Consider the following 27,784-nt stretch of genomic DNA (forward strand, 5'->3'; position numbering starts at 1 on the left):
AATCCTCTGGCATGCCCCTAATCACAGAAAGCCGTGAGTATGGGCATGTTGTCTAAACAGTGGCTGCTAGCTGTCATTTAAAACTACTAGTGACTGGGCAGCTATTGCTGCCCAGTCGCTAGTGCAATAGGGGGGACCTGGCATAGGCTGCCCCATTTCCTCATGGTGGGGAACACAAATAACTAAAATGGGGGGGGACATAGTGCACCCTCCGAGCCCCCACCCATGACCCACAGGTGGTTGCAATGAATATATACCGGGGGACATAGTGTCCCCCCCCAGGCCTCCACCCATGACCATCTGGTGAGGACCTTAATTAAATAAATAATGGTCACTCCTCCCAATAAAAATACCCTACCTACCTACTTCAAAAAAGAAAGCAACCAATCAGAGTCAAATTACACAGCATGGGAAAACCCCAAAGAACTTTCCCACGCTGTGTAAAATGACTTTGAGCATTCTGATTGGTTGGATTCCAAACCAACCAATCAGAGTGCTGTGACATGTAAATGTAGAGACTTACCTGTCAATCTATTCATTTATCTGTCAGAGCACTCTGATTGGTTGGCTTGGAATCAACCAAACAAAGTGCTCTAAATCAAATTGCAGGGCAATTGTGGGTGGGTAGCCTATATAAGGCTTTCACCGCCCTGCAAAGCTCATTCTAAGCGAAACCCTTCATGGCTGAAGATGGATTATTTTTGCTGTCATTTTTTTTAGGTCCCCCCATTTATTAATTAGTGTTCCCACAAGCCGCTCATGGGTGGGGACCAGGGCGAACATTTAATTAATATGGATCTACAACTGCCACTCATGGGTGGGTACCAGGAGGGACATTAGGACCCCTTTAATTAATTAGGGTCCCCACCCGCCACTCACGGTTGGGGACTTGGGGGGGACATAAGGTTAGGGTCCTCACCCCCCATTATTCATTTAGTTAGGGTCCTCACCCCCCCATTATTCATTTAATTAAGATCACTACCCGCCGGTCATTGGTGGGGACCTGGGGGGACATTAGGCCCCCCCATTATTTATTTAATTAAGGTCAACACCTGACAGTCTTGGGTGGGGACCTGGGGGGACACTAGGTCCCCCCATTTATATTAGTTTCCCCACGGGTGGGGGCGTGGGGTGGGCACTATCTCCCCCCATTTTAGTTATTTGTGTTCCTCATCTGTGCCAGGACTCCCCTTATTGCACTAGTGACTCACTAGTAGTTTTAAATGACATTTAAAACTGGACATAAATGTATCTATAGAGGTGATAGAGCTACGGTAAGAGTACATGTAAAAAGTAGCTATTTAGATCAGTAGCACAGCCTTATTGTGTTACTGATCTAAATAGCTACTTTTTCATATTGCAACATTGTTATAGTTTTTGCTATAACTTTTGGTTACACATACTTTTACCGTAGCTCTCTATAACTTCTATGTAAGATACTGCTTTTTATATTCAGTTTTAAATGACAGTGAGCAGCCACTGGCTCCTCGTTGTTTAAGTGACATGTTTCTACTACACAGGGTGGGGACCTGGCACAGGTAGGGGAATGCGGGAGGATTTAACTTGTGTCAAGTCCCCCCTTATTGCACTAGCGACTGGGCAGGAACAGCTGCCCAGTCACTAGTAGTTTTAAATTTGTGGAAGGATTTAACCATGCCGCGAGTAGGGGCATGCGGGAGGATTTTACCTCCCTTCTATTATTATGAGGGTCATTGTAACCCCCATACTGGATTTATATCCAGTTTTAAATGACAGCAAGCAGCCACCGACAGTGACATGCCCCTACTCGCTGCACTTCTACAGTATTACCAGAATGGAGCTGGTAGTGCTGCCGGCTACCTCCTTGCTATTATTTGTTTAACGAATTTCATTCATAAACGAATGGTTTATGGATGAAATTCAGGATTGACAAATTAAATTTTTATTTAGTACGAAATCATTCTGCCAAATTATTTCACACTCTTAAAGGGACTGCTCCTAATCTCAGATCGTTATCTGTATAAAAGAAACCTGTCCACAGAAGCAATCAATCAGATTCCAAACTCTCCACGATGACCAAGACCAAAGAGCTGTCCAAAGATGTCAGAGACAAGATTGTAGACCTACACAAGGCTGGAATGGGCTACAAGACCATCACCAAGCAGTTTGGTGAGAAGGTGACAACAGTTGGTGCGGTTATTTGCAAATGGAAGAAACACACAATAACTGCCAGTCTCCTTCAGTCTGGTGTTCCATGCAAGATCTCACCTTGTGGAGTTTCAATGATCATGAGAATGGTCATAAGAGGATCTTGTTAATGATCTCAAGGCAGCAGGGAACATATTCACCAAGAAATCAAATGGTAACACACTACGCTGTGAAGGACTGGAATCCTTGCACCCGCAAGGACCCCTGCTCAAGAAAGCACATGTACAGGCCGTCTGAAGTTTGCCAATGAACATCTGAATGATTCACAGGAGAACTGGGTGAAATCTCAACTCGCTGTGTATGGAGGAGGAGGAATGCTGCCTATGACCCCCAAGAACACTATCCCCACCATCAAACATGGAGGTGGAAACATTATGCTTTGGGGTTGTTTTTCTGCTAAGGGGACAGGACAACTGCACCGCATCAAAGGTACTATGTACCATCAAATCTTGGGTGAGAACCTCCTTCCCTCAGCCAAGGCATTGAAAACAGGTCGTGGATGGGTATTCCAGCATGACAATTACCCAAGACACACAGCCAAGGTAACAAAGGAATGGCTCAAGAAGAAGCACATTAAGGTCCTGAAGTGGCCTAGCCAGTCTCCAGACATTAATCCCATAGAAAATATGTGGAGGGAGCTAAAGGTCAGCCTCGAAACCTTAATGACTTGGAGAGGATTTGCAAAGAGGAGTAGGACAAAATCCATCCTGAGATGTATACAAACCTGGTGGCCAATTACAAGAAACATCTGACCTCTGTGATTGCCAACAAGGGTTTTGCCATCAAGTACTAAGTCGAAGGGGTCAAATACTTATTGACATGCAAATCAATTTACAACTTTATTGACATGCATTTTTCTGGATTTTTTTTGTTTTTTTGTTATTCTGTCTCTCACTGTTAAAGGGACACTATAGTCACCTGAACAACTTCAGCTTAATGAGGTTGTTCAGGTGAGTGCTACAGCTACCCGGAGCCTTTTTCTTGTAAGCACTGTATGAAAATGAGAAAATGAGTGTTTACATTGGAAGCTTGGAACACCTCTTGTTGCAGTCAATCAGACGGCCACCAGAGGGACTTCCGAGTTCAGAGGCCCTAAAAAGGCCTCTCGTCCGATGCATTCTGAGTGAATGCATCAGACGGGCTATCAGCACACAAAGCACTGTGAACGCGCTTTGTGTGCTGATAGCCTGTCAGCACTGCTGTGGGCGTGGCTTCAGCTGACAGCTTCAGCTTCAGCTGACAGCTGAAGCCCGAACCCACAGGGACGCTTACTGTCCACAATAGTGGTTGAAGGGGGGGGGAGACCTACTCTCCTTCCCCCCCCGGCCCCCACCGCTGTGCGGCGGGTGGGGGCCCTAAAATTATCAATAAGGGGGGGACCTACTGTCCCCCCCGGCCCCCACCCCTGTGCGGCGGGTGGGGGCCCTAAAATTATCAATAAGGGGGGGGGGACCTACTGTCCCCCCCGGCCCCCACCCCTGTGCGGCGGGTGGGGGCCCTAAAATTATCAATGAGGGGGGGACCTACTGTCCCCCCCGGCCCCCACCCCTGTGCGGCGGGTGGGGGCCCTAAAATTATCAATGAGGGGGGGACCTACTGTCCCCCCTGGCCCCCACCCCTGTGCGGCGGGTGGGGGCCCTAAAATGATCAATAAGGGGGGGGGACCTACTGTCCCCCCCGGCCCCCACCCCTGTGCGGCGGGTGGGGGCCCTAAAATTATCAATAAGGGGGGAACACAGAGCACTGTGATTGGATGGATTTCAAGCCATCCAATCACAGTGCTCTTTGTCATTTTACAAGCGTGGGAAAGTCAGACAGACAGCTCAGCTCGCGAACGCGCATTCCGCGCACATGCGCGGTAAAGCGCTCAGGTTCTTCATAGGGCGGCATTCAATGCCGCTCTATGAAGAACGCGATTGGTGCAGTGCGAAGCCGTCCCATTGGGCCCCGCGATTTCGTCATTTTGACGAAAAAGGGGGCGCGGCCTAGCGGGGAGCTCGGCGCTGGAACGGAGGTAAGTTTTTAATATAAAAACACCTCGAAATTTTTTTTTAATGAATGAAAGTACATATAAAAGCAAGAAGGAAGGCTGGGGGACCTGTCTTTCTTGCTTTTATATGGTGACTATAGAGTCCCTTTAAAATACACCTACCATTAAAATGATAGACTGATCATTTATTTGTCAGTGGGAAAATGTTCAAAATCAGCAGGGGATCAAATACTTTTTCATTCAATGTGTACAAAAATATTCTCAAACTATATCTGTCAGATATCATTAACCTGCATAGTGTACATGTGATGCAATGTGTATATTTATAGCCAGCATAAACAGTGCAATGTTAAAAGACAAATGAATTGCTTTAATGTCAAGTCAGGAAAAATGAAAAATAACAACATGTGTGCTTCATAATAAATGAAATTCTTTAATAATCCGGTAATCAAATGCGGATTTAGTGCTTAATGCCTAAAGTGCCATTACAATAACAACATACATATAATCTTTATTAGTCAAAATAAATATTATATATGATACAAATAAAATATAATCACAAAAGCTCCACTAAAAAGTGTGTCATCAGAGGCTCATTGAAGCCATATGGAAGCTTAGTTTTAAATGTATACAAAATTTGTCTCACGTAAGTAATAGTTTATTGAAGTATTTCAAAATAGTCAAAATTACAAAAAAAATAAATAAAATAATTTTAATAGCAATTATATTATTGGAAAAAAAAGGTTTTCCATGCAGGAATCCTGCTATTGTTTGATTTAGTATATTGAGCCTGTCATGTATATTTCCTCCTCTCCAACATTAAACTCTACATTATTTCCAAAAAGGGGATTTGAAGGGGGCCCAGGGGCTTGTTCTGCACTCCAGTTATACCTGGAGTGCATCACCTGAATCCATTTCCACACTAAGTGCCTGGAAAAAAACTATTCACTGGTATAGCACGGTGCCATCATCTGCTGAAAATCAGTTGTCCCTTGGTAAAAGTTTGGATTGGAGGCATAGAGACATCTGGGGATACCTTGGACTTGAGGGCATTCCTCTCCCTGGGGACAAAATCCTCTTTTTCAAGACTGGACTAGCCAGCCACATGTGTGGAACTCTGAGCAATGTCACAGGATGGCCGCAACTTAGTCAAACCTACTGTCTGGGCACTTCTTGGACAGTTAGTGAGAGCTATCCAGAGAATTATCCAGGAATATACAATGTTTGGGGGTTATATATTGGAAAAGGGAAATTTTAGGGCACAGATTCTATGGCTTCCCTGTCTGGAGAAGACACAGCATGGGTGAAACCTTATTAACGCCAGACTGATCTAATTAACTCTTATCCACCAAAACAGAGTCATCAAGTCTGATGTTTGAGTGAGCTGCTATAATCACTGAAGGTGTCCTGCTGAAAAAGGGGGGAGATTGATGAAGATACTCAGTAAGGCAGGTTATTTTTTATGAAATCAACATTTTGTTTGTGATGTCTGATGCTCATTCATGTAATAGTTTGGCTTGACAGAACTCCTTTCATAAAAATATTTGGGGAAGCGTTCGGACAAACCAAAAATGGGTGTAAAAGTATGCCAATTGGCACACTGCTAAATATTTACATAACATAAATAGTATGTGTATTTTTTGCAGTACACTGATAGGTGCATTTTCCTACCATTTGGTTTACAGACAAAGTGAGAAAAAGCAAAGAGGAAGGGCAGCAAAAAAAAAAATCTGTACATATATGTGTGCGTGTGTGTGTATGTGTATACAGATATTTTTATATAGATAGATTTTTAGACAAATGGGAATCTTCAAACTTAAAAAAACATTTGGAAACTATAGAAACATATATAGAAATATAGAATTTAGAGCATCTAAGCACATTCTTGAACAAGCTGTTTGATAGCTTCTGGGCACGGATTGAAGCTTGGCATGCTGCAGCACAGGGTCAGTTGCAAGAGAGCTGGAGTAAAGGGGGATGCCAGAGAGGCGTCAGCCTAAGAGAGCATGGGACACCCTCAGGCACAACCTTGACAATACAGAAAAATCCCCAAGCTTGCCCATCTGGACCAAAGATCTGGGGCACAGCCCCAAAGCATCTTTAACATAGGCGGAGGCCAACTCGCTGCAGGCTGCGCACCACTATCACTATCCAGACCTATCCCAGCAAAGGAGGACTCGGACTCCAGAAGCACCCGGGTCAGTGGCTACGTGATGCCAGCCTTAACGCAGGCCCAGAGTTGGAAGGATGAACCGGCTTGCCCCTGGTTGCCCGCTACCACCAACGACCATCCAGTACCGCTGTCAGGGATCCCCTTAGAGGAATCGGATGACCGAGACATGTCGCTGACTCAACAGCCCACCAGCGAACTCCCCCCATATATAAAGGGAAGCCAATCAGCAGCACTCCCTCCCTTCCACACCCTCCAACCTCCCTCCCAGCATCCATTTTCGATTCATTCGGAAGATGCATGCTTAGTGAGAGGAGGGAAAGTTTAGCTGCTGCTGATTAGATAGGGAAATTGATAGCTAGGCTAGGGTATTCAGTGTCCACTACAATCCTGAAGGACTCATCTGATCTCTGCTGTAAGGACAGCACCCCAAAAAGCCCTTTTTAGGGCTATAACATCAGGCTGCTTTTTTTTTTTTTTTCCTGTGTAATGTAATTGCAGGTGCCTGCCTGCCAGCTTCTGTGTGAGGTTCACATTGGATACTGTGCCTATTTGCCCAGTGCCACCACTCATATCTGTTTTAACAATAGGTTAAGCTTTACATTTAAAATAAATATTTTTTTTTCACTGTAATAGAAGAGCAGTTGCCTGCCTGCCAGCTTCTGTGTGAGGTTCACATTGGATACTGTGCCTATTTGCCCAGTGCCACCACTCATATCTGTTTTAACAATAGGTTAAGCTTTACATTTAAAATAAATATTTTTTTTTCACTGTAATAGAAGAGCAGTTGCCTGCCTGCCAGCTTCTGTGTGAGGTTCACATTGGATACTGTGCCTATTTGCCCAGTGCCACCACTCATATCTGTTTTAACAATAGGTTAAGCTTTACATTTAAAATAAATATTTTTTTTCACTGAAATAGAAGAGCAGTTAGTTGTCTGCAAGCGTCTGTGTTTCAGGCCTACTTCAGCGTGTGCTCTGCAGACCTGTGCCAGCGTGCTTTGACAGTTGCCACTCATATCTTGTGTCTCTATAGCATGCTTTTACAACCAAAATTTTGTTTCCACTGTAATAGAAGAGCAGTTGCCTGCCTGCCAGCTTCTGTGTGAGGTTCACATTGGATACTGTGCCTATTTGCCCAGTGCCACCACTCATATCTGTTTTAACAATAGGTTAAGCTTTACATTTAAAATAAATATTTTTTTTTCACTGTAATAGAAGAGCAGTTAGTTGTATGCAAGCGTCTGTGTTTCAGGCCTACTTCAGCGTGTGCTCTGCAGACCTGTGCCAGCGTGCTTTGACAGTTGCTACTCATATCTTGTGTCTCTATAGCGTGCTTTTACAACCAAAATTTTGTTTCCACTGTAATAGAAGAGCAGTTGCCTGCCTGCCAGCTTCTGTGTGAGGTTCACATTGGATACTGTGCCCACTAGCCCAGTGCCACCACTCATATCTGTTTTAACAATAGGTTAAGCTTTACATTTAAAATAAATATTTTTTTTTCACTGTAATAGAAGAGCAGTTGCCTGCCTGCCAGCTTCTATGTGAGGTTCACATTGGATACTGTGCCTATTTGCCCAGTGCCACCACTCTATCTGTTTTAACAATTGGTTAAGCTTTAGATTTAAAATAAATATTCTTTTTTCACTGTAATAGAAGATCAGTTAGTTGTCTGCAAGCGTCTGGGTGTCAGGCCTACTTCAGCGTGTGCTCTGTAGACCTGTTCCAGCGTGCTTTGACAGTTGCCAATCATATTTGGTGTCTCTATAGCGTGCTTTTAAAACCAAAATTTGTTTTTCACTGTTATAGATTGAATAGCAGTTACTTGTCTTCAAGCGGGTGTCTCAGGCCTACAGTGTGTGCTCTGCAGAACTGTTCCAGTGCACATTGCCAATCATATCTGGTGTCTCTATAGCGTGCTTTTAAAACCAAAATTTGTTTTTCACTGTTATAGATTGAATAGCAGTTACTTGTCTTCAAGTGGCTCTGTCAGTCCTTCCTTCAGCGTGTGCTCTGCAGAACTGTTCCAGTGCACATTGCCAATCATATCTGGTCTCACAGTAGCTTGCACGCATAGTACCACTAATCCCCAAAAAAATGACAGGCAGAGGCAGGCCACCCCGCAGGGGCCGTCGTGGTCGGTTCTGAGGACTTAGTTGACTGGATAACACAGGACACCCAATCTTGAACAGCCTCCGCTCGGAACCTTGACGCACCATCCTCCTCCAGCTTAGCTTCAGGCACCTCTCAAGATAGCACTCACCCGCCTGCCGCCACCACCAAAACTAGCACCACAGCCGCTTTACTTGGTATGTCAGAGGAGTTATTCACACACCCATTTGAAGAAATGAGTGATGCGCAACCATTATTGCTAGAGGATGTAGATAACAGGGATATGTCTCAGGCAGGCAGCATTAAACACATGGAGGTACGGTGTGATGATGATGATGTTGTACCCGCTGCTGCTTCCTTTTCTGAGTTGTCAGATACAAGCGAAGCGGTTGATGATGACGATGCGTCCATGGATGTCAAGTGGGTGCCCGCTAGAAGAGAAGAAGAACAGGGTGAAAGTTCAGATGGGGAGACAGAGAGGAGGAGGAGGAGACCAGTTGGAAGCAGGGGGGGGTCGTCGCAAGGAGCTAGTGGCACAGTCAGACAGCATGCATCGGCACCCGGGGTCAGCCCGACAGCACGCCAATCAACGCATGCTGTGTCCACCACCAGAATGCCGTCATTGCAGAGCTCAGCAGTGTGGCATTTTTTTTGTGTGTCTGCCTCAGACAACAGCGATGCCATTTGCAACCTGTGCCAAAGGAAACTGAGTCGTGGGAGGTCCAACACCCACCTAGGTACAACTGCTTTGCGTAGGCACATGATCTCACCTAACAAACGCCTATGGGATCAACACATGAGTACAAGCAGCACGCCTACTCTAAGCCGCCATCCTCCTCCTGGTCCAGCATCTTCAGCCACGTCAACCACTGCTGTCCTTCTTGCCCCCTCTCAACCATCCGCCACTCCGTCTCCCGCCTTGAGCAGTTCCCGCTCATCTGCCCACAGTCATGTGTCTGTCAAGGACATGTTTGAGCGTAAGAAGCCAATGTCACCAAGTCACCCCCTTGCCCAGCGTCTGACAGCTGGCTTGTCCGAACTATTAGCCCGCCAGCTTTTACCATACAATCTGGTTGAGTCTGAGGCGTTCAAAAAATTTGTAGCTATTGGGACACCGCAGTGGAAGGTACCCGGACGGAATTTCTTTTCACAAAAGGCAATCCCAAACTTGTACTCGATTGTGCAAAAGGAAGTCATGGCATGTCTGGCACACAGTGTTGGGGCAAGGGTCCATCTGACCACTGATACCTGGTCTGCAAAGCATGGTCAGGGCAGGTATATCACCTACACTGCGCATTGGGTAAACCTGCTGACGGCTGACAAGCAAGGAATGCGTGGCATTGCAGAGGAGTTGGTGACACCGCCACGAATTGCAGGCAGTCCTGCTGCCACCTCCTCTACTCCTCCTACTCCATCCTCTTCCATAACCTCCTCGGCTGAGTCCTCTTGTGCCGCTGCTTCTTGCTCCACATCAACGGCACCCCCCCAGCTCCCCAGGTACTATTCCACATCCCGGATACGGCAGTGTCACGCCGTCTTGGGTTTGACTTGCTTGAAAGCAGAGAGTCACACCGGACAAGCACTCCTGTCCGCCCTGAACGCACAGGTGGAAAAGTGGCTGACTCCGCAGCAACTGGATATCGGCAAAGTGGTGTGTGACAACGGAAAAAATTTGATAGCGGCATTGAAGTTGGGCAAGTTGACACATGTGCCGTGCATGGCACATGTGTGTAATCTGATCGTACAACGCTTTGTGCATAAGTACACAGGCTTACAGGACGTCCTGAAGCAGGCCAGGAAGGTGTGTGGCCATTTCAGGCGTTCCTACACGGCCATGGCTCACTTTGCCGATATCCAGCGGCGAAACAACATGCCAGTGAGGCGCTTGATTTGCGACAGCCCTAGACGTTGGAATTCAACACTCCTAATGTTCGACCGCCTGCTCCAACAAGAAAAAGCTGTTAATGAATATTTGTATGACCGGGGTGCTAGGACAGCCTCTGGGGAGCTGGGAAATTTTTGCCACGTTACTGGACGCTCATGCACAATGCCTGTAGGCTCATGCGTCCTTTGAGGAGGTGACAAACCTAGTCAGTCGCACCGAAGGCACCATCAGCGACATCATACCATTTGTTTTCTTCATGGAGCGTGCCCTGCGAAGAGTGCTGGATCAGGCTGTAGATGAGCGTGAAGAGGAAGAGGAAGAGTTGTGGTCACCATCACCACCAGAAACAGCCTTATCAGCAACGCTTGCTGGACCTGCGGCAACACTCGAAGAGGATTGTGAGGAAGAGGAGTCAGAGGAGGATTGTAGCTTTGAGGAGGAGGAGGAGGAGCAAGACCAAACACAACAGGCATCCCAGGGTGCTCGTTGTCACCTATCTGGTACCCGTGGTGTTGTACGTGGCTGGGGGGAAGAACATACCTTCAATGACATCAGTGAGGAGGAGGAACGGGAAATGAGTAGCTCGGCATCCAACCTTGTGCAAATGGGGTCTTTCATGCTGTCCTGCCTGTTGAGGGACCCTCGTATAAAAAGGCTGAAGGAGAACGACCTGTACTGGGTGTCCACGCTACTAGACCCCCGGTATAAGCAGAAAGTGGTGGAAATGTTACCCAATTACAACAAGTCGGAAAGGATGCAGCATTTGCAAAATAAAATAAAAAGTATGCTTTACACAGCGTATAAGGGTGATGTCATAGCACAACGGGAATCTAACAGGGGGAGAGGTGGAAGTCATCCTCCTCCTCCTCCTCACACGACCACGCCGGCAAGGACAGGACGCTTTAAAGACGTGTTGTTGATGGAGGACATGCAGACCTTTTTAAGTCCTATGCATCGCCACAGCCCTTCGGGATCCACCCTCAGAGAGCGACTCGACCGACAGGTAGCAGACTACCTCGCCTTAACTGCAGATATCGACACTCTGAGGAGCGATGAACCCCTTGACTACTGGGTGTGCAGGCTTGACCTGTGGCATGAGCTATCCCAATTTGCGATAGAACTTCTGGCCTGCCCCGCTTCAAGTGTCCTGTCAGAAAGGACCTTCAGTGCAGCAGGAGGTATTGTCACTGAGAAGAGAAGTCGCCTAGGTCAAAAAAGTCTAGATTACCTCACCTTTATTAAGATGAATGAGGGATGGATCCCGAAGGGACTGACACTGGGCGATACATTCGCTTAAAAAAGGCCTGATGAGATGAGCTGCCTTGGGCTAAAAATGGTCCACACGCTGCTGTATTTTAGCTCTGAATGACGTTTGACTTGCGTGACTTATCCGCCACCAACTAGGGTTCAAGCCGGCATGTTTAAGGGCACTTTCTGCCTGTGAAACAAACATCAATTTTTCTGGCCGCTGCTACAGCAGCGGCTGCAACAATACCAAATTTTTCAGGCATGTGTACATGCCTAATTTTTAGGCCCACTGGTGCAGCACTGTGGCTTCAAAAACCAAACCAAAAATTAAAATCCTCCAAGATGGCACCAATATACCAGTGGTCTAAGCATCTTCCCACCTTGGCCTAAAAAGGGGAGGTGATTCAACAATTAAAAATCTCTGCCATTTACACGTCCACTGATAGGAGACGCGGAAGGTATTAAACTGATATGAACAATACTCCACTCCTATCAGTAGGTCCGTCCCATTGTGATTTATGCCCCCCACCCACCGCGCAGGGATGGGGGCCGGGGGGGAGTAAAGTAGGCCCCCCCATTGTGATTTATGCCCCCCACCCACCGTGCAGGGGTGGGGGCCGAGGGGGGGAGGACAGTAGGTCACCCCATTGTGATTTATGGCCCCCACCCAACTCGCAGGGGTTGGGGAGGACAGTAGCTCCCCCCAGAGTGTATCATGGGCTTTGAGGACAGGTGTCAATCCATACCTGCCAAGTGACCCTATGTAGGGGGAACAGTCTCTATTCTGCTCTGTGTCAGTGTGTATCATGGTCTCTGTGGACGGTGAACAGTCTCTATTCTGCTCTGTGTCAGTGTGTATCATGGTCTCTGTGGACAGGGAACAATCTCTATTCTGCTCTGTGTCAGTGTGTATCAGGGGTTTTGAGGACAGGTGTCAATCCATATCTGCCAAGTGACCCTATGTAGGGGGAACAGTCCCTATTCTGCTCTGTGTCAGTGTGTATCAGGGGTTTTGAGGACAGGTGTCAATCCATATCTGCCAAGTGACCCTATGTAGGAGGAACAGTCCCTATTCTGCTCTGTGTCAGTGTGTATCAGGGATCATTAGGATAGGTGTCAATCCATATCTGCCAAGTGACCCTATGTAGGGGGAACAGTCTCTATTCTGCTCTGTGTCAGTGTGTATCAGGGGTTTTGAGGACAGGTGTCAATCCATATCTGCCAAGTGACCCTATGTAGGGGGAACAGTCTCTATTCTGCTCTGTGTCAGTGTGTATCAGGGATCATTAGGATAGGTGTCAATCCATATCTGCCAAGTGACCCTATGTAGGGGGAACAGTCTCTATTCTGCTCTGTGTCAGTGTGTATCAGGGGTTTTGAGGACAGGTGTCAATCCATATCTGCCAAGTGACCCTATGTAGGGGGAACAGTCTCTATTCTGCTCTGTGTCAGTGTGTATCAGGGATCATTAGGATAGGTGTCAATCCATATCTGCCAAGTGACCCTATGTAGGGGGAACAGTCCCTATTCTGCTCTGTGTCAGTGTGTATCAAGGGGTTTTGAGGACAGGTGTCAATCCATATCTGCCAAGTGACCCTATGTAGGGGGAACAGTCGCTATTCTGCTCTGTGTCAGTGTGTATCAGGGATCATTAGGATAGGTGTCAATCCATATCTGCCAAGTGACCCTATGTAGGGGGAACAGTCCCTATTCTGCTCTGTGTCAGTGTGTATCAGGGGTTTTGAGGACAGGTGTCAATCCATATCTGACAAGTGACCCTATGTAGGGGGAACAGTCTCTATTCTGCTCTGTGTCAGTGTGTATCAGGGCTGGGCTTTGAGGACAGGTGTCAATGTTAGGTGATTTCTGCCCTTTATGCATTAAAAGCAGACTCTGCATCAACTGTGCAATTTTCCATGGGAGTTTTGCCATGGATCCCCCTCTGGCATGCCACAGTCCAGGTGTTAGTCCCCTTGAAACAACTTTTCCATCACTATTGTGGCCAGAAAGAGTCCCTGTTGTTTTTAAAATTCGCCTGCCCATTGAAGTCATTTGCGGAAGTTCGCATTCGCCGTTCGCGAACCGAAAATTTCGGGTTCGCGACAACACTATTCTCCAGTACTACTTACAAAACTCCAAGTGAAATCTTACCAGTTCTCTGTACAACGGCATGAGCACTTCCCTCTTTCCCTGCTAATTCCTCTCCTTATGCAACCAAGCATTGTGTTAGCATTTCCTGCTGCTCTATTACATTGTCTGCATACTTTTAAGTCATCTGAAATAATTACCCCTAAATCCCTTTCTGCAGATGTTGAAGTTAGGACTCGATCAAATATTCTATATTCTGCCTTTGGGTTTTTACATCCAAGATGCCTTATCTTGCACTTATCCACATTAAATGTCAGTTGCCACAGCTCTGACCATTTTTGTAGTTTACCTAAATCATTTACAATTTGGCTTATCCCTCCTGGAACATCAACCCTGTTACATGTCTTGGTATAATCAGCAAAAAGTCATACCTTACCTTTAAGACCTTCTGCAATATCACTAATAAAAATATTTAAGAGACTGGGTACAAGTACAGATCCCTGAGATGTTTTGAATATACTCCATTGACTAAAACCCTCTGTTGCCTGTCACTCAGACACAGCCTAACCCATTTAACAATATTGGAATCCAAACTTAAAGATTGCAGTTTATTGATAAGCCTTCTATTTGCGACAGTGTCAAAAGTCTTACTGAAATGTAGGTAAGCTATATTTACTGCACCACCCTGTTCTATTATTTTAGTTACACAATCAAAAAATCAATAAGATTAGTTTGACATGACCTCCTCTGATCTTGAAATCCATGTGATTTTAGATGTTCAACAATCCTATCCTTTAACATGGTTTCCATCACTTTCCCCACTACTGAAGCAAGGCTTACTGGCCTATAGTTGCCCGACCCCACCCTACTACATTTCTTGTAAATGGGCACAACTTTGGCTAATTTACAATCTTGTGAGACTACTCCTGTTAACAATGATTTGTTAAATAAATCTGCTAATGGTTTTGCTAGTACACCACTAAGCTTGTTTAATAACTTTGGGTGTATTCTATCAGGCCCTATCGACTTATTTGTCTTTACATTTGACAGTTGAAATAGAAGCTCTTCCTCTGTAAACTCAAATGTAACAAATTACTTATTTGTCCTCTTTCCTAACTGATGTCCCTTTTCTTCATTTTCATCTGTTAATAATGAACAAAAATATTAATTGAGGCAGTCAGCTAGACCTTTATCCTCTTCTACATACCTTCCTTCTTTTGTTTTTAATCTAACTAATCCTAGTTTTACTTTCCTTTTCTGATTTATGTATCTAAATAATGTTTTGCCCCCCTTATGTTCTCTTCTGTGTGTGATTTGGAAGCTCTTATAACTTGCTTAGCCTCTTTCTGCCTAATTTTCTAGATCTGTCTATCTTCCTCACTCTGTTTTTTTTTATAATTACTAAATGCTAAGTTTTTGTTTTTTACTTTTTGGCCACTTCTGTGGAGTGCCACAGTGTTTTAGTGTTTTAGTTTTTTTTTCCTCTTACTGACATGTCTAATGCAACTTACTGTGGCCTTCAGTAGTGCAAATTTAAATAATCCTATTATTATTTTTATTTTGGGAACCTCATTATCATAGGGTGTAATAAACCAGAAAGGTTTATTTATTTACCATCAAAAGCTAATGTAAAATAAATTGGATATTCTGTATCTGATTGTTTCTGCAACTTTTGATGTCATTGAGCCATAAAAGTTTAACAAATATCCTGTGTTGTCCTTCCCTGTGGCATCAAAACATTTGCATATTAAATATAGTTATGTACACTGAACAAAATTATAAACGCAACACTTTTGTTTTTGCCCCATTTTTCATGAGCTGAATTCAAAGATCTAAGACTTTTTCTACGTACACAAAAGGCCTATTTCTCTCAGATATTGTTCACAAATCTGTCTAAATCTGTGTTAGTGAGCACTTCTCCTTTGCTGAGATAATCCATCCACCTCACAGGTGTGGCATATCAAGATGCTGATTAGACAGCATTATTGTTGCAAAGATGTGCCTTAGGCTGGCTAAAAGGCCACTTTAGGTATTTACTAAAATTACAATTCTAAGTCAGTTTTAAATTTAAGGCCCACGTAGCTAAACTATAAGCACTATAAGAATTCCAGTTCATCTATTTTGAACTTAAATTTGAAATTCCCCATTGTGGTTTTTCACTAAAGTCGGAATGACCCTGTTTTGAATGGGGCAAAACCATTCAGCTGCATACAAGACCTTTGGGACTGAATAATTTAGACATTGTTCACGCCATTTAACAATGTGTGAATTTTTCAATTCAGTCCCCAAACAGACTTAAATTTGGTTCGGATTTCAGCTGGAACAAACACTGCCAGACTGCTGAAGTCTGTCTGGAAATGAATTCTTCAAGTTTGGGCTTGTACGCTTCAAAAAATCCCAAAACTGTTTGCGAGATGGCAGCACTGTCAGCTAGCTGCCACGTTAAAAAGTTTAAAAACAAATAAGTAATAAAAGCCTTTGGGAGTCAATATATCTATAATGGAGGTTTAAAACTTTCCTCTGCTCCCACTTGTTATGAAGCAGGTAGTGGCATATCTACAAAATATTTAAAACTAGTGACTTGACAGCCATTATTATTAGTGTGTGATTAAATAATTTAACAGGGAGGTGGCTAATAAGTCTGCCCCTTTATTATACATATTACGGTCTCGACCTGCCGGCATGAGTGTGGGTCAAGAAAGGGGACAATATGTCTCTTCTCCCTTTATTATAAAGGGGGAGGGGAGGGGAAAATAGGTCCTGCCCTATTTTTAATACTAGGGGCCCAACCCACATAATTAATCCTCATGCTGCTGAGGATTTTTAACTATTTGCCTGGCCCAGATTTGATTCATGTGGTCTGGAGTTTAGTTAGACTTTTATTATCAAATTCAGGCTTCTTTGGGGCCTGGTTTTCAAAATCAGACATTGAATTATATGATGAATGTTGCAGTCCAAATTGCCCTGCAGAGCAACGAATGGTTTTGCCCCATACGGTACAGGGGATGTGACTTATTAGTCTTGTGATTTATTAGGAATAATTCAAAGTGAATTTCAGGTTCAAATGGCTATGATGAAAACATAGCTATTTTTTCCAGTTTAATATTTTCACTAAAAATCATAAATTCACTTTGCGTTCACTCTGAATTCTTGACAATTGTTTGTAATTCACATGTGATGTTGCCATGGATGAATAATGCATGTTTTATTACCGCCCTCCCTAAATGTATAATATTTCTCTTAAAACTTGCTTCATGTGTATCGTCAAAAATACATTGTAACAGTTTATATATAAAAACAGGTGGAAGTCTGTACTGTGGACAGGGTTATCAGACCCTCTCCCCTTACCTGAGATTGCATCAATGTTGCCCATCCACCTCTTCCTTTTATATTACATACTCACACGCAACGGGGCCCTTTTCTTTGCAGGCCTTACCACTCGTCAGTTTCGGTACACCACAACTGAATTTTCATAGTTATAATTATGTACAATCAATTAGAAGAAGTAGTTATTTATGGTATTGGTTTATGCCTGAAGTTCTGGGGGCTATTAGATATGTTGGAAAGTTTTTTATTTATATTTTAAGCCTAACATTTACAATTCTCTTGTTTACTCTCTACAATTTTCACTTTAGTAAAAAAAAAAAAAAAACTATTCTATTGCATGCCTGTTTATTCCAGTAAAATGAGTATTCTATGATATATTGTTCTGTTTTTACATTTGATAAAATTGTTGTAGTTTGCATATTTTGCTACGTTAATATTTGCTAAACCAAATGTTTGAAGATACTTGTATACAAACCTCAAGCATATTGATTGTTATACAAACATCAAACATGTTGATTTTTTGTTTTCATTTTCTAAAACAAATACACATTGTTGGGGAAAAAATATTTTTTAAGGATTATTCCAAATCTCTGTGAAACTTAGCCAACCAGTAAATTCATTGCGATTTTCCTTCTCAATCAGCAGAAAATTATGTTCCATTGATGATTTTTAATGCCAGACATGACTTCTAGGGATTTGGCAATTTGTATACATTTTGCAATTAGCCCAATGAAACAGATACCATAATGCGTGACATCTGTTTTGTCTTTTTTCTCGCTCATGAAATATTCTGGTTTCTAGTGCTTTAACAGTACCAGAAGCAATTTTGCAAAGACATGAAATGAACATATGTTGTCTATAAGCCTTCAGGCTCTCGGTGAAAAAGAGAAAATATAGCACTTCAAGGCAAATATTGTCCCAGCAGAAAGAGTGCCAAAACCAATATGTCTCTGTTTATTGACACGTCTCTAGTGATCTAAATCATATGGTGATTTTTCACATATTTATGGGCGGTACAGTCTTAAATCTTCTTCTTTTTTAGAACTCAAAAGGATGATTTTTTTTTTTTCTGATCTTTCTGCAATTTTAGAGACAACTTCTTGTCAAAGTCAAAGATAATTTCAAAGATATTTCAGTAGATAACCTGTCATGTTTCTGGTAGATTGTTGAATAATTCAAGTAGTTGGACATGAAAGTTTCTGGCTTAGACTAGACAACACCTATCAAAAGATACACCATTTTCACTTTAATAATATAAGTGAAAAATGTATATTTAAAGCAAATTATGGCTGCAATAATAGAAGAGCTGATAGATTATACGTTAGATATGTATTCTGAAATGTATGCTATTTTGTCACTTATTATTAAGTGCTCCTTAAGTTACTGAATTATACTGATAACTCCCAAAGAGACCCCCGATGATGGAGTTAACCCAATATTGAATAATCCAAAAAGTAATAGAAAAATTGCCCAAAAAAAGAGATGCCTTTTAATTTCCTCTGTTTGCTGCAAAGTCAAATGGTTTGCAGCAGCTACAGTAAGCTTTACCCAGAACTGGAAATAAAGGGAGAGCTGAACATGTAGATCAGTGGTCCCCAAACCAGTGCTTACAACCTACCAACAGTCCAGGTAATGTCAGTATCTCCATTGGAATAAAATAGTGAAATTCATTAATCCTGGATTGTTGGTGGACTAATTTGGAAACCACTGATCTGGATCAACACTAGCAACAGACTCCTCCATAAAAGTGTAATAGTAAATCTTCTGTCAAGCAGATAGCTGCTATCTGCTTGACATATTTATGGTCTGTTGCTGTTTGCATACTTATATTTGTAGTCATGCTATTTTTAGTTTTGTTAGTGATGGACTCAACAGTGGATAATTTACAGTATATCATTTTGTGAAGGAGCTTGGGGGAAACATGGTGTATGTCTGCTCTGTACAATCCTCAACCAGGAGGAAGCATAATGAAACTAACACTGATTAGCATCTGAGTCGCCTCTCAAAATACCACCTTATGACTAGAGAGCTATTTTGATATTCAGTGATAACACAGTCTTATCCGGAACTATTTTCAGGCTAAAGATTACAAAACATGGTAACATATTTACTTTCTGTGTCTGTAAGAGTAAGACCTCTATCAGTTCCAGTTGCTCTGGTACTGCAACTTTGAATGTCCTCAGTGGGTATAGCCAGAAGAAGTTCCAGGGATGAAACTGAGACAGGTAGTGATATCACAAGATAAAAATTGGGATAGTTAGAAAAGATATTTAGACATATTTTCATTTTCTCTATTGCATCTTCATACCAATGTATCAAAGAATGAAAATTGTCATCAATAAGCCATCTTTATTTTAATATCAAATTGGTGTAAAATATTAAGTCTTCACCCTTTTAATAACCAATACTAGCTTAACATTTATTTAAAACTTTGTGTGCACATGGTTGCACATAAAATTATGATAACACAACAATTTTCTTTATAGATGGCTTTTAAGTGATACATAAAAATGTGAAATTAGCTGGTTTCACATGTCTCAAATAAAGACAGATTGGTACCTTATATCAAGCAAGATAAGGTGGCCATCCTTTCCTATTGTACAATATTGCAAGATGTGGCAATACTGTCAGTAATGTAAATGATATAGACTTTAATATGAATGATTTCCCAAGTCTCTCAAGATTTGATACCTTCACTACACAGAAACAATGAAACAAAAGATTGACCTTAAAACAATACTATCCTATTCTAAAAAGACACACATAAATCTTATATAAACATCTTACATGTAGGTTTAGTTACCCAACTTTACTACAGACTATATTTTCCAATGGCTTTCCCTGTCAGAGTTGTCAGAATGTTTCTGGCACTTTTCTTCATATTTGTCGCAGTTGTGTACTAGTTGAGCACTTCTGGTTTCTAGTTCACAGGATGATATTTGTATTTTACACCTTCCTTTACTATTCGACAATATGAACTTATCCCCCTTAAAAATATGTGGAAAGACACATAGTTTGGATATAAGGAATAAAATACCTAAAAGGTACTCTTTAACCCCTTAAGGACCACACTTCTGGAATAAAAGGGAATCATGTCATGTGTCTTTAAGGGGTTAAACTGTAGAATAGGATGACAGGACTCCTCCCAGTCCCAAACCTCGAGGTTGCATTGTTTTGAATTTGTGTATCCAAAAGCCTTCTCTTTTCCTTAATTACAACATTAAATCATCTCCTCTTTCATCTAGTTGTACTTGTTCTGTAGCAAGGAAATTGATATTATTATTGAAAGATGGACACTGGTTGCAATGCACAGGAACCGAGTGTATAGTAATTTTGTTGGGTATGTTATTTTAATGTTCCAAGTATCTTATTTTTGCCTTTCTTCCAGTCCTCCCCATTGTTGGGATTGTTCGGAGAGGTAAACTACATGGCACAACAATCCTTTTGGTGCGAACTTGGTGCTGTGGAAAAGGTACGTTGATGATATTTTAATTATTTGGCAGGGATCTGAGACAGTTTTATCCGATTTTATTACATCCATCGATAACGATAATGTATCTCTTACATTCACACCAAATTTCAGAAAACAGATTGACTTCTACGATCTCACTCTCTATGAAGAGAATTCACAGATTAAGACTAAAGCCTTTTTTTTTTTTTAAATACTGATACTATTAGCTATGTAGAGACTAATAGCAGCCAGCAACCCAAGTGGTTGACCGGAGTTCCAAGGAGTCAATTCACTCGTATCCTGAATATATTCAAACATGACAGGTGCATTCTGTGCTGAGGTATATTGCCATAGATCTCTTAAAAGATTTAAGATTGAATGAAGATTTGACTGTGTTCCTGAGGTTATTCCATAATTGTGGTGCTCTGTAGGAAAATGAGGATCAAGCCACTTTATTTTTGTATTGCAGTATGCTAAATATCGTGCTACTACTAGATCGGAGGTTATAGGAGGTGGGAACAGCTTGGGAGAGCATTCTACTGACATAGGTTTGGAGCTTCCCAGTAATGCTCTTATGCACAAGGCTGGAAAGAGGAAGAGTGCGTCAGGATTCCAGCGATAGCCAGTTTAGCTCTTTTAACATGTCACAGTGGTGGGTAAAGTAATTACATTCTAGTACAAAGCAGCAGAAGGAATTATATAACATGTTGAGTTAATTAAGGTGGGTTTGCGGAGCGGGTGCACACACTACATCCCCATAATCAATGACCGGCATTAGCATTTGTTGCATCTGTTTCCTTAATGTAGGGCTTAGGCAGGTTTTGTTTCTGTACAGTGCACATAGGTTTGGGTAAAGCTGTGAAGAGATTTTTTCAATGTGAAGGCCAAAGGATAGATTGGGGTATTTAGATATTTAAAAGAGCAGACTGCTGTCAGTGTGCTATTTGAATTTGTTCTGATACACAGTTGTTGATTTTGTAGTTTACGTAATTTAGGTACAGTTCCAAAGATCATTTTAACAGTTTTGTCAGTGTTTAGGAAGAGTTTATGAGTATCTTTGTGACCCTGGGTGGGACTGGTCTATCTGGATACTGGGAAATTTCCTGGTAGGCCACCTGCTGTGGGACAGATTTGTGCTGTGGCGTGCTCCTGCAACTGGCAGGCATCAGCAAGAGTGCAAAACATTCTTCCATGCCAGCCACCGGACATGCGCATTCAGTGTATGGAGTCATATCCAACGGCTGCGTGGTGGCACTACAGTGCGCAGAGTGGCTGGCTGCATGCAGAGCAGGTAAGCCACTCCTCCTTCCCTGCTGCTCGCAGTGTCAACGGAGCAGAGAAAAATGTGCAGGGCTCGACTGGAAGACGACTGAAGGTAGGGTAGAGGGGCTTGGGGGAACCTTTCTGTAGTGTAGTGTAGTATATTAAATGGGGTGGTGGGAGGGGAGGCAGTGTATTAGAGTGGTGGGATGGAGTGTATTAAATTGGGGGAGGGAGGTGGGGCAGTGTATTAAATTTGAGGGAGGTAGGTGGGGCAGTGTGTAAAATTGGTGGGAATCGGACAGTGTGTTAAATTGGCTGGAGGGGGGCAGTGTGTTAAATTAGGCAAAGGTAGGAGGAGTGCAGTTTATTAAATTGGGGGAGGGATGGATCAGTGTATTAGAGTGTTGGGAGGGGACATTGTATAAGAGTGATGGGAATGGGAGCTGTGTATTAGATTGGGGAGGGAGGGGAGGCAGTGTATTAGATTGGGGGGGACCTAGTAAGTAACTTGAAATTAAGCTTTTGGGTAAATTATATAGATTTACCCAGGATTACATATTGTTTGCATGAGTATAATACAAGTAATTTTAGTTTGTGTTGGTCTAGGTCGAACTCTTTTTCAATGCATTTATTTATTTATTTATTTTGCGGCCCACATAAACATAAACCTTGGTTATGTGGCCCGTGTTAGCCTTTGAGTTTGACATGCTTGCTTTAGACTGTTTTTTAAAATGTTTTCCTCATTCCTTATTTTTTTGTGTTAGTAGGTACTAATTCTAAATGTAACAAAAATAATTATACAAAAATATGAAATTGCATATTTTTTATTTATTCCTATATCCTTTACAGAAACATTTGGGGATGCAGATATATTGTCAGGATGCATTAAAAAGTTACTCATTCAAACTTTTTTACTTTATGGCAGGATGTAAAGGAGGTTGACACCTTGTCTCCTGAGAGAGATTTAGAGAGAGGATTGTGATGTAGCATACAAAATAAATCTTCTGCTTTGTAAAATACATTACCTTCACAAAAAAAGAAATGTCTTGGCAACATTTTGTTTTGCATCAAAATCAAAAGCAGGAATTTTGTAGTTGAGGGGTTAACAAAAGTAGGAAACGTTTAGACCTTAGACCGAGGAATCAAAATAGTTATTGAATGCAGCTTTCTCATCTTGAGGTTAAATTTAAAAATATTTTAATGGAAGATTTGTATGACTTCTGTATCAATAATGAAGATAATATTTAGCTTAAATTTGACTCAATAAGCTTATATCTTTTTTCAAGACATTCAAAATATGTAACTATGTAATTATAACATTCACATGAATTTGTATTAAATTAAACTAGACAAATGATACAATCAATCACTGTGCAACATAAAAATGATAATTGATATAGCTGATGTTATAAATACAGAATACGAACATATCTATTTAAAGACAGGGTTAATTACATAGAAGCTTGACATATTTCTGTAATCTGTGATCTTTAATCACTGAGTTCACAGGTGCATTGTTCAAGCTAAGAAAGAATAAAATATGTCTATTTACTGTGTGTTTCCACTTCAGTATTAGAGACATGCAATGACATGGTTCTGTTGTATTGGCTATCAACATTTTCTTAGTTTCTTTGACTAACCATTTGTTTTGGTACTGACAGTAACATACCTTCTTTTACGTGATACAGTTTTTCAAATCATGTTTAAGTTTTGAAATTGATGATTTTTTTTAGTATATATATATTTCTAAATTATTTTCAGATTGCAAGTAAAATAATCTGATCACAAATGTATTTAATAATAAAATTATATTTCCTATACATCGGGTTTGGCAAAAAGCATTTAATCTCATATGAGAATTATTTGATACATGTTTGATACATTTTATCACCATTATGTAATATACCAATGGGGATAATACATATTATAGTTACATCCACTGGCCTATTACACAATCGTACTTATTCAATGAATTAACATCAAGCTTCGTAAAAGTATTTGGATGGTGACTAACTTATAAGATATAACTGGTATGTGAGCGCTCCAATTAATTATGCAGATCTACATAAAAATCAAGATGAAAATATCAATAAACTTAAAAATGACCAATCTCGCCGAGATCACCACAATGACCACCATAAACCACAATTAAATGTACTGGGTGAGTCTTATCTGAATCAGAATACTCTACACATATATATAAGAGTATAACAAAATATCATTTATTGTATAGTAAACCAATCATAAAAAATGAAACAACATCTCAAAACGTCCAGTATCAGATGTAAACGTGATGAATAGTAAGGGGCCCCTTATTCATATTCTTGTCGACAAAGGACTGATGTAAAAAATCAGAGATGTGCACATTAGCATAAAAACTATATGTGAACTCAAAAAAGTTCAAGCAGTAGGCTCCAGTCCAGTCCGTGAAAAAATATATAAGTGGATAAACGGATAATGCCCAGACGACCAAGCCGTCTTACGGAGAGGGAGCTCAAACACCAGCCAAACACCCTGGTCAAGACTAAGAGGGAAGCGATAGGGATGGCCCCAAAGGTGAAAAATCACATCCAGATATGGAAAACTATGGGGATATCACTTCAGCAACTTACCCTATCCGTCCGACCATCGGGTGAGAAACTGGGAGCACATAAACTCCAAACCGTGAGGGCTGCAGGAAAAAGGCCGTTCTCGCCAGGTCGCTTGCCGAAAATCAATGGCGGGTCGTAAAGGACGAATCGGCTGGGAAGTTCAAATCCGTCGGCGGTGTGGTGAGGTAGCAGACAGCACGTCTACGCGTTTCGTCCTAGCTGGAGGACTTTTTCAAGACAATGTCTGCTGTCTAAGAGCCGGGTTTATATACCCACTCTTAATTGATTCATAGAATGGTCATGATTGTTAATTGATAAACTGAGATCATTACAGATCTAAAGTAAATGGTCATAATTGTTAATTGATAAACTGAGATCATTACAGATCTAAAATAAAATATGCTGCAAGTGGATAGAAAAACACAAAATATAATAAATGAAAACATATATCCTTATTAGGACAATCTCATATTATTAACATCGAAAAATTATATATATATAGACATAAAATAAAGATTAAAAATATATTTTTATTTTTACTTTTATTTTTACTAATAAAGTATTTCAATCTCAAGTTTAACAGAGATAATTAATCAATCTTGATTTGTGAGCCTTTTTTAAAAAATAATAATAATGATAATATAGTTCAATTGTTTTATAAAAATCTATTGTTTATATATTTTAGATTAGGAACAAGAACATTAAAATAAATGTTGAGCACTATATTTTTGTATATATATTTATATGTATAATTAAGAAAAAGAACATTGGAAAAAAATGCTGAACACTCATATAGGATTCATATAAGTGTTAAAGAGACCATGGGGTCTAAGGTGAATCGTAATATATATGTGGATCCCGATTGATCCTCTCCCACATATAGAGACAGTGAAAGATCTTTCACTCACAGGGACAAATAAGTATGTCTTCCAAATTTTAAATGTTACATTCCACTTCTTCATTTAACCCATTAGGAGTAAGTGTGTTGAGTCTAAAGATCCATTTAGTTTCTGCTGTAATTAAGGCTAATTTTCTATTGGGTATATTCTCTGCAATATGCTCGATGCCCATTACTAAAAGCTGTGAAGGGTTACTGTCATGGGCCATTTGGAAGTGTCTGGCTACTGGAGATTTTTTATCACGGTTGCTGATGGCTCGTCTGTGTTCCCTGAACCTGGCTTTTAATGGTCTCGAAGTCTGACCTACATATAGCAAGTCACAAGTACATATCAACAGATATACCACAAATTAGGTATTGCACGAGATTCTAGTAGTTGTATGGAAGTTCTCATCTTTAGAGGAAGGGGGAAAATTCTTTTTTCCGTGACATATGTGTTGGCAGGTTAAGCATCGGGTGGCACCACATTTGAAATTTCCTGCTTCACATAATATCGATGTTTGATTAGTTTTTGCAGTCGGAAATTTGGAAGGGGCCAATAGGTTCTTTAGATTCCTATTTTTACGGAATGTTACTCTGGGTACTTCAGGGATACTGAAACGAAGCCATGGATCCAACCGCAGAATAGACCAATGATTGTTTAGGATACGAATGATCTGGTTGTACGCCCTATTGTACGTTGTCGAGAAGATGGGACCTTTATTCTGACCCACCTCTCTAGTACTGATGTGAAAGTCTATCCTCGGTTTAGGTCTCCTTATTATCGGATGATTCTCCAATAGAGATAGAATCTCCCTATGTTTGACTGAGGGGGAAGGTGATGAAATCAGTATATCAGCTGCAAACCCAGGGATAATTATAGGGTTCTTTCCGTCCATTCCAATTTTACGCTGGTTGATAAGGGAATCTCTATTGAGCCCTCTAGCCTTCTGGTACGCCCGACCAATGATGCTAGGGTCATAATTCTTATCCAGAAATCGCTGGCAAAGGTCCAACGACTCCTCTTCAAAATTCTCCAAAAAGGAACAATTGCGTCGGAGCCTGGTGAACTGGCTAAACGGGATATTATTAATCCACGTAGGATGATGACCACTCGTGGAGTGTAAAAAACCATTGACATCCACCTGTTTTTTATATGTTCTGGTGTGGACATAACCAGGTTTCCCACTCAGGATTAAATCCAGAAATTCAATAGTAGATCTATTTTTGTTGCTCGTGAAGGAGAGCCCCCACTCGTTGTTATTGAGACTTTGAACGAACTCCTCAGCTTCATTTAGATCACCTTCCCAAATGATCAGGATGTCATCAATGAAGCGTTTGTAGAATTTCAGGTGCCTCTTCCAGATAGGGTTATGGTAGATGTTGGAATGCTCCCATAAACCCATAAAGATGTTGGCGTATGCTGGGGCAAAGCTCGCCCCCATTGCTGTCCCTTTCTTCTGTAAATAAAATTGCCCATTGAAACTAAAATAGTTGTGGGTTAAAATGAAGGATATACTTTCAACAATGGCTTCCACTTGAAATCGTGGAAGAAGGGGGTCTTCCAAAAGGAAATGTTTGACCGCTTTCAAACCTAACTGGTGGTCAATGTTGGAGTATAAGGCCGCCACGTCAATCGTTAGCCAGCAGAAGTTCTCCTGCCACACAACCTCCTGCATCAGAGACAACACGTGTCCTGTATCTTTAATGTAGGAGGGGAGGTGAATCATAATTTTTTGCAGGTGAGTGTCTACCCATTTTGAGAGTGGTGCAGTCAGAGAACCAATAGATGAAATGATGGGTCTCCCCGGCGGGTTGGTGAGAGATTTGTGAATCTTGGGGAGAAAATAAAAAATGGGGATATTGCCTTCACCAGAGAGGAGGAAACCTTTCTCCATTTTGTCAATAACCTTCATGTCAAACATCTTATTTACCCAAATCCGTAATTCTTTGGTAAAGCGGGTTGAGGGGTTGAAGGTAAGAACTTGATAGTATTCTTGGTCTCCAAGAATTCGATTGGCTTCACCTAAGTAGTCCTCTCTATTGAGAAGGACAATCCCTCCTCCCTTGTCTGCTCCCTTTATGATGATGTTATTATCCTTTTTAAGGCCCTTTAGGGCTGACATTTCGAGATTAGTAAGATTGTGTTCCAATTTACGATCTTTCTGTTGCTTCTCAAGATCCAGGAGCAGGTGTTTAAAATCCTTCATAACCAATTCATAGAAGATAGGAATGAACCCTCCTTTGTCGGCTAGAGGATAGTATGTAGAACGAGTTTTAAGTCCTGTAGATACACTAGCCTCCAACACCTCCAGGGCATCAACTTCCCCAAGGGCTTCAGTTTGATCATTTAGTAGGCTCATCAGGTTCTTCAGAATGATTTTATCTTGTGGATCATTTAGAAAGAACGAAGCCGTGTGAACGCTATTGGCATCCTTGATATTAAACGACCTGGTTAAGGTTAATTTTCTAATAAATTGGTTAAGATCTCGAAATAGATCTAGGATATCCGGATTCCTAAACGGAGCAAAACTCAGACCCTTGTTGAGTAAGGAGATCTCAGGTGCGGTCAATACATGGGTGGATAGGTTGAAAA

This window comes from Pelobates fuscus, chromosome 3 (assembly GCF_036172605.1).
Source record: "Pelobates fuscus isolate aPelFus1 chromosome 3, aPelFus1.pri, whole genome shotgun sequence".
NCBI classification, from domain to species: Eukaryota; Metazoa; Chordata; class Amphibia; order Anura; family Pelobatidae; genus Pelobates; species Pelobates fuscus.